This window comes from Rutidosis leptorrhynchoides, chromosome 6, assembly GCF_046630445.1.
Source record: "Rutidosis leptorrhynchoides isolate AG116_Rl617_1_P2 chromosome 6, CSIRO_AGI_Rlap_v1, whole genome shotgun sequence".
NCBI lineage: Eukaryota > Viridiplantae > Streptophyta > Magnoliopsida > Asterales > Asteraceae > Rutidosis > Rutidosis leptorrhynchoides.
Window position 1 is genome coordinate 92,762,164 of NC_092338.1, and position 7,841 is coordinate 92,770,004.

A 7,841-nucleotide genomic window follows, 5' to 3' on the forward strand; every position below is an offset into this window, starting at 1 on the left:
CAAGTATCATAGTGGTATTTAAATAGGCACAACAGTTCACATGTGAAGGTATTACTTATCCTAAGATTTAAAAGTGCAAAATTCACCTTTTAAAAATAGTAAAATGTCATTTTCAGAATCTAACTTGCTTCAAACGGGGGAAAGTCTTAAGGAAATCTTGCTCATAACACCGTTCTAATATCTTTCGAAAATTGGCTTAATCTGCAATTGAAAAATTTCCGAAAAATTCTCCACAAAATTTGCCCGATTTTATGAGAATTGTAGTGACTTCAATATGTGTTTTGTGACCATTAATTACCAATCTTTTATTAGCGAACTAAATTTCGCAACCCTATTGATCCGCGTTGCATCTTCCCTCACATAATTTCACACGATTTGGCAACTCTCCACCACACAAAATAAAAAAACGTCGCGTGCTAGGGTAAACAAAAAGCCATATCCTCTGATCTTCACCATCTCCTCTGATCCTTTTCTCTGTCTCCTCTCCCGCTAACCCTAAAAGCTCTCTCATTCTCAACATAAACCTAAAAATATGATCTGACCTCTCACTTGTTTCTCACTCGATCTAGAAAATATTTCTTCATAAGCGTATCCTCTCCAAAACAGCTGATTTTAAGGGCTTACCCTAAGCATATCATCGATCAAGAAAATCGCTCAGGTGTGATTTTTTTTTATTTTTCTTATTCTGGTAATTAGATTAGATAAACCGATTATTAAATTTAATCATTTAGTTTTGGATTTTGAGCAGAAGGAAAGCAATCAAATATGGCTGATTTGGAGAAGAAACAAGTGGTGTTTGTGGTTGAAGGCACTGCAGCGTTGGGTCCTTATTGGCCTACCATTCTCAAGGATCATCTTAGCAATCTTATCAGGTACTATATATTACTCTCTTTTTATGATTTAACATTTCAATTCGTTGAAATTAGATTCCGGATCGATTGATTCTTTATTACTGTTTTGCACACAATCTTATAAGGTTTATTACTCTCACTTTTCATTTGAATATTTTGAAATTAAGTTCTGGATTAAAATCGTTTTTTACATATACATATATTTTGGGACCAAATATGTTGTTGATGTGAGATAAATTGTATGACTTTGTTATAAATAAAAAATAAAATGAAATAAAATTATATTTGTGTACACATAAAGTGATATCTTCGACATCTACAGATCCAAATAAACATATTTCAATATTAATTTTAGGTTAAGAATTTATTGAGTTTACTGTTTATGAATTTTAGGGTTATGAGTTTGTATATCTTTTTTTTTTTTTTTTAAAAAAATTGTATGCTGACAAGCAGTCTTTATACTTAGTTTTCCTTCTACATTCTGGATTTGCTGACAGTTGTTTGTAATTCTAGCAGGAATAGTTAATGTAGGTTTTTAACAGTATATGTGTAATTAGGGTTATGATTCGTGTTAATTGCTTTGATTTTGACTTAATAATTGTGATGAAATTAGACAGGAAAATGGGTGTGAAGAGATACAAGAAATTCATAAACAAGAAATACAAGAAATATGGTGTGCACCTCTTCTTATATCTATTTGTTTGATTTATTTTTAACATAAGATAGTGTTTGTTTGATTTTTTGTAGGTGATGATTTTGTTCGCAATGATCGCACGGTGTTATGTTCTAAGCTTTGATACTAAAAGGATCATGTCATTTTAGACAGATAACCTATCCTTTAACCCCTTTTTATTTATTTCATTGAATTTCCTTTAAAGGATCGTTTAGTACAGTAGTTGTTTAGCGTTGCGCTTTATATTAACATTGAACGCGAGTATGGAGGTCGACGACCTGTTCCAATTATACACAGATGGACCCTAATTCATGGACTCGTCTCTCTACCACCAATTCTTCTTCACGTCGTTATCAATCTCGATCAGGTATGCAGTTCATTTCAATTTAATTAATTAATTCTAAAATTGATTTAGGGTTTCAAACTGTGTAATAATCCAATTCGTTAGTATTAATTCATCTAATGTGGTAGGTTTATCTGTCCAGTGTAATTTCACTAAAGAAATGGTATTGAATATTTTTTATTGTACTTCTTGGGTGTGTAAAAGTTTGGATTTTTAATTGTGCTAATTGGGTTAGATTATGATTAGTGTATAACTGTATATGTACTCGTATACTTACATAAATATGTTGTTCTTTAAGTCACAACGTTTCTTGATAATTTGTAGTAGAACGTTTATGACTTTATGTGCCCAGTGCCCACTTGAATTTTTTGATCATTTTGATGGCTGTTGATGTAGTTTTGAATCTCACATTCATGTTCGTAGCAGACGCGTTTCATTTTGTCGAAGAGACTGATGGTGATGAGACGAGACGTGAGTAGTTGTGCCCATTTTGTGCAGAGGATTTTGACATTGTGGTCTTTGTTGTCATATCGATGACGAGCATACGGTTCAAGCAAAGAATGAGGTATTGTTTTTGACTTTTTCCTTATCACATCACTTAATAAACGTCTCATTTCATTTGTGCAAATGTTAGAAAATGGTAATATAAGAGCATGAAAAGTTCGATATTGGAATGAATAGGACTCTTCATTCAATTCAATTAAATATTAAATATAATAATAGTATTAGATGTTCAATGTCTTGCAATAATAGAATTGGATGAACAGTTATTTATGAAAAGGTAACATCTTTATGTCAAGTACTCAAGTTTTAATGTTGAAAAATTAACCCTTACATTTACATTCACAATTTTGAACATCAAGTTCTTAATTGTGAAATAATTCTTTGTTTGCTAGCTGATTTAAAAAAAAAAAAAAAAAAAAAAAAAAAAAAAAAAAAAAAACCTTATGTGCACTGGCCATTAGATTATCTTTGTTTAGTAAAATATTGTGCTACTGTATTTGGATTTTCTTTCTAATAACAAGTATCTGACGATGAAACAAGACGTAACATTTTCAAGGATTATAAATATTTTATGCGCAAGTGTAGGTATGGCTAATATGTGCAAAACGGGTTGGAACCAGTTTGGTCAGTCATATGACCATGCAGCATGGAATTCTTCTAAAGATATCCTTTTTAATTCAGTTAGGTTCTCTTTATTTTGGCTGTTAAATCATTTTATTTTATTGGTCCATTTTATGGTTCTCATCGATGTTATGATGTCTTTTTTCTTTGGATTATTGCTATTTCTTGACTAAATATATCACGTTCAACGTAAGAGGAGATTTCGAAGAGGTGGATCAAACTCAACTCTTAACTTACATTCTCTGTTAGGAGGTTTGTCGTTTTCAATTCTGTCATCTGTCAACACAGAGCCCGACCCGTTATTATCTTCTTTCATTTATAATGTTGCTCATGAACACTTAGAAGATCAAACAAGGCAATGATCATATGTTGTTTCTTTGATTGGTGTTTTGTTGTCTAAGACTTACATCTACTGGTTATCCGAAGGATAATTGTTTAGTAAACTATATACATACGAACAGTGTAGGCTAATCATTTCATTTTTAAGACACTGGGACTTTCTATTAAATTTATTTTTAGAAAAGCATTTTTCTTTGTTTCAGTTTTAACATAACGGTTGTTGATGAAGAATGTTTTTCTTGATAATTTGTTTTTCATTAGTTCAGGTTTCACTGAAGAATGCAAAGGTGCTGCCTTGCAGCTTAATCTGTTTTTGTTAGCATGAATTTTGAAGAAAGTAAAAGAAAGGGGAACTTAACTAAAAGGTCTGTATGATCCTTGATGGTTAAAGTATTAGTATTTTTTATAATTATCTATGGTTATGGTTTTTTTTTTTTTGGAATGATGTAAATTTCAGGAAACCAAGCGACTGTACAAGGTTTATTGCAACTATTAAAGTTGGTATTCTTTTCGGTTTTTTCATTGGGGCAACATTTCCTGCATTTTGACCACCAAAGGTACAATTCGTTAACCGAATCATGCTTTCTTACATCAAGTAAACAGTTATGTTCTCATAATTTAGATATGGTTGCAAACATAGCCTTATTTCTGTTGATATTGAAGGGTATTATAGTAATTTTACATACAGTCTGATTACTTACTTGCGATTATGTGTTGAATATGACATTGCAGTTCTTATGAACCAAACCTTTATTACTTTCTATCTTAAACTTGCTGTGTGACATGTGATTATTTGTTGGTGACAATTTTCATTGGCATAAAGATTCTAATTGAAGAAGAAATTATAAGCTGTAGTAAATACATCTATTGTTCCTCGGGATATCGACGCACCAGGGTCATGCAACGTTGTTTCATTTTGGTAGGTCACTCAGTTGTGATTAAATTCCTTACACATGGGATGGCCTGACTTTGTTGCTACAAAGTGGTAATCAGCTTTTAAGTCGATAAACTTGCAAGAATGGTAAGCTTTTCAAGTTTTCTTTACTTTTAGGTTTTTTTTACCGTTACACTGTTAACAAATACTCATTTGTTTGTTATCTATTAATACATAGAAGCTGCAATCTATTGGTTCTTTTGCTGTTAGTTTGTGTATTTGCTGGTGTAACTACGATTCTCGAGGCCTTTGATCTTCTGTTTTGTTTTGAGGTAATGTTTGGGTTTAGTTCTCTTCTGTTTTAATTCTCTTTATCCGAATTACAAGATAAATTTTTTCTATATCCACTGTTATTATTAATAGACTGTTATCAAGGTTGTAAAACCCGAGGAGTACTCGGTCGGAGGTTTTTGAGGAGTAATCGGCGACTCGGGGAGAACTCGGAGGAGTACTCGGATGTTGACTTTTATTGACTTTTCTAATATAAATAAATATTTTTAATATATTATAGATATATAATATATATATTAGCTATAACCAAGTATTTTATAAATATATATGTTAAATATATAAAGTTTAGTTACATCTAAATTATTTTTTTAATTGAAAGGGTTAGAGTTGTATTTATTTGATAATGAAATTGAAAGAAAAACTGAACTTGAACTCTTGAAGTATTGAAATCTATAACAACTAAAGTTTAAGGGGTTTAAATGTAAATTAAAAATAATAATATACTCCTCCTGGATGTGAAGAGAGATAGATACACGCTCCATTTCTCTTTTAAGTTTCTGGATTTAAAAGCAAGTCTATCTCTCTCTCCTCCCTTAAAAAGAAAGAAGATAAACAAGTTTCATTTGGTTTTTAAATCGTTCAGATCTACAAGGGTCTGGTTTCAAATCATTCAGATCGACACGAGCTACTGGAATCGTTCAGATCGACGTTAACAACACAAATCCGGAGTTCGAAGATTCCGATGGGAAACAACGATTCTCCGGTTTTGAAACCATACAAATCCGCAGTCGCCTCCTGTTTTCCTTCCTTTTTCACGTTTCAGGCAAGATCTTAGTTTTCCGACGCCGTTGACCACCGTTTGACCGGCGTTGACCGAGTAATTGGACGAGTTAGACACCGATTACTCGTTTTGTTCTTCCAACTGAGTAATCGCCGATTACTCGGCCGAGTTGGCCGAGTTTTACAACCATGACTGTTATTATGTTAAGCATGATTATGTTGCCTTTAATTGTTACCTGCCATTCTAAAGCCTACGTATGAAGCTGGATTTGGTTTCAAGTTTGCGGTGGTCACCGTGAAAAATGGTTGTCTTCTATATTTTTGTACTCGGGCAGTCCTAATTTTCAATTCTTATCGATCCCTTTGTTTTTATGGATGTATAAAAACTTTAATTGACTTTTATGGATATACAAATATAGTTTAGTTTATTTTTTGAATTGTATTTTTATGCAATAAATTTATCAATTGCAACGAATTTGATATTTAAGGTGCTTTTAGGTGTGTAGTTGTGAGTGGAGTAAACAAGGGCATTGGATTTGAACCAGCTAAACAGCTGTCATCTTCAACCGTGAGCCTCAACGTATACAACATTTGGCTAGGGTCATCTATAACCAATTTTGAAAGCTTGATATGTTTTGGTAGAGCTATTACATTCCCAGAATTGGGGACGCAACAGCAAAGAAAAAGCAGGAATGAGGACATTCAGTTCGGAGGCAATAACATAATAGCTATCAATCTGACGTGTTGTATCATGATCTAATTTGGCGTTTTTTATAAGTAAAAGATGATGGACATTAGAGTGTTGTAATTTGACTTTATGTTGATTATGTTTCAGAAGAGATACAATTGCAATTTAAATTTTTTATGTACTTAGGTTATTGATGATGTAAATTGTGGTAAACGATTTCCGATGTATATGTCACTTCTAATGAATGACTATAACATCTGAAGGTTAATTTTGAACTGTTTAATTTTTTGCCAACCCTTATATTTGTCTAATTTTTATCAATAATATTTAGCCGCGTAGCGCGTACATTCAATCTTGTTATCATCAAAACGAAACTACACACTCATTTATTCGCATTCAATATGAAATTTAGAAACAAAAACAAAAATAAGGTTATGAATCTAGATAAATAAAAAAGCGGCTAAAAGTACTCGAACAATAAAACCAAGACGTTATAAAAGCAGTAACGTTTTGTACCTAGTAGTGAGAATGTAGCTCCAACATGATTCTCGATGTACCCAAATACAATATTAAATAAAAACAAGTATCACAGTAGTATTTAAACAGTCACAGCAGTTCACTTGTGAAGGTATTACTTATCCTAAAATTTAAAAAAGTGCAAAATTCACCTTTAAAAATAGTAAAATGTCATTTTCGACATCTAAACTGCTTTGAACGGGGGAAGCCTTAAGGAAGTCTTGCTCTTAGCGCTGTTTTCTAGTTATCTTGCGAAAATAGGCCTAATCTGCAATTGAAAATTTTCCGAAAAATTCTTCACAAAATTTTGCCCGATTTTTTGGGGAATGTAGTGACTTAAAATCTGTGTTTTGCGGCCATTAATTATCATCAAAACGAAACTACACTCTCATATATTTGCATTCAATATGAATTTAGAAACAAAAATAAAAATATGGTTATGAATCTAGAGAAATAAAAAAACAACTAAAAATACTCGAACAATAAAATCAAGACGTTATAAAAGCAGTAACGTTTTGTAGCTAGTGGTGAGATAGTAGGCCCAACATGATTCTCGATGTACCTAAATACAATATTAAATAAAAACAAGTATCATAGTGGTATTTAAACAGGCACAACAGTTCACATGTGAAGGTATTACATATCCTAAGATCTAAAAGTGCAAAATTCCCTTTAAAAATAGTAAAATATCATTTTCGAAATCTAAACTGCTTCGAACGGGGGAAAGTCTTAAGGAAATCTTGCTCGTAACGCCATTCTAGTTATCTTGCAAAAATGGGCCTAATCTACAATTGAAAAATTTCCGGATGATTCTCTACAAAATTTTGGCCGATTTTGTGGGGATTGTAGTGACTTCAAATATGTGTTTTGTGGCCAAGAATAATCTTCAAAACGAAACTACACACTCATTTTTTCGCATTCAATATGAAATTTAGAAACAAAAACAAAAATAAGGTTATGAATCTAAAAAAATAAAAAAGCAGCTAAAAATACTCGAACAATAAAACCAAGACGTTATAAAAGCAGTAACGTTTTGTAGCTAGTGGTGAGATTGGAGCCCCAACACGATTCTCGATGTACCCAAATACAATATTAAATAAAAACAAGTATCATAGTGGTATTTAAACAAGCACAACAGTTCACATGTGAAGGTATTACTTATCCTAAGATCTAAAAGTGCAAAATTCACCTTTAAAAATAGTAAAATGTCATTTCGGAATCTAAACCGGTTCGAACGAGAGAAAGTATTAAGGAAGTCTTGCTCGTAACGCTGTTATAGTTATCTTGAGAAAATAGACCTAATCTGCAATTGAAAAATTTCCTGAAAATTCTCCACCGAATTTTGCCCTATTTTGTGGGGA

General features: G+C 32.1%; 2 long non-coding RNA genes across 6 annotated transcripts; both read left to right on the top strand.

Moving 5' to 3' along the window:
* The first annotated feature begins 411 nt into the window (after window positions 1–411).
* On the top strand, window positions 412–3,060 carry LOC139851869 (uncharacterized). Of its 3 annotated transcripts, none has more exons than XR_011760766.1 (6): window positions 412–658; window positions 749–872; window positions 1,465–1,524; window positions 1,599–1,891; window positions 2,264–2,432; window positions 2,957–3,060. It is a non-coding gene; the product is annotated as an uncharacterized lncRNA (long non-coding RNA). The 3 variants fall into 3 exon arrangements; XR_011760767.1 differs by having other exon boundaries at window positions 413–658; window positions 2,291–2,432; XR_011760765.1 differs by having other exon boundaries at window positions 416–658; window positions 2,294–2,432.
* Window positions 3,061–3,222: 162 nt separating this feature from the next.
* On the top strand, window positions 3,223–6,212 carry LOC139851868 (uncharacterized). 3 transcript variants are annotated; one of them, XR_011760764.1, is made up of 6 exons: window positions 3,223–3,244; window positions 3,593–3,696; window positions 3,789–3,888; window positions 4,255–4,352; window positions 4,444–4,537; window positions 5,775–6,212. It is a non-coding gene; the product is annotated as an uncharacterized lncRNA (long non-coding RNA). The 3 variants fall into 3 exon arrangements; XR_011760763.1 differs by having other exon boundaries at window positions 3,598–3,696; window positions 5,775–6,211; XR_011760762.1 differs by lacking the exon at window positions 3,223–3,244 and having other exon boundaries at window positions 3,288–3,696; window positions 5,775–6,210.
* Window positions 6,213–7,841: the final 1,629 nt, after the last annotated feature.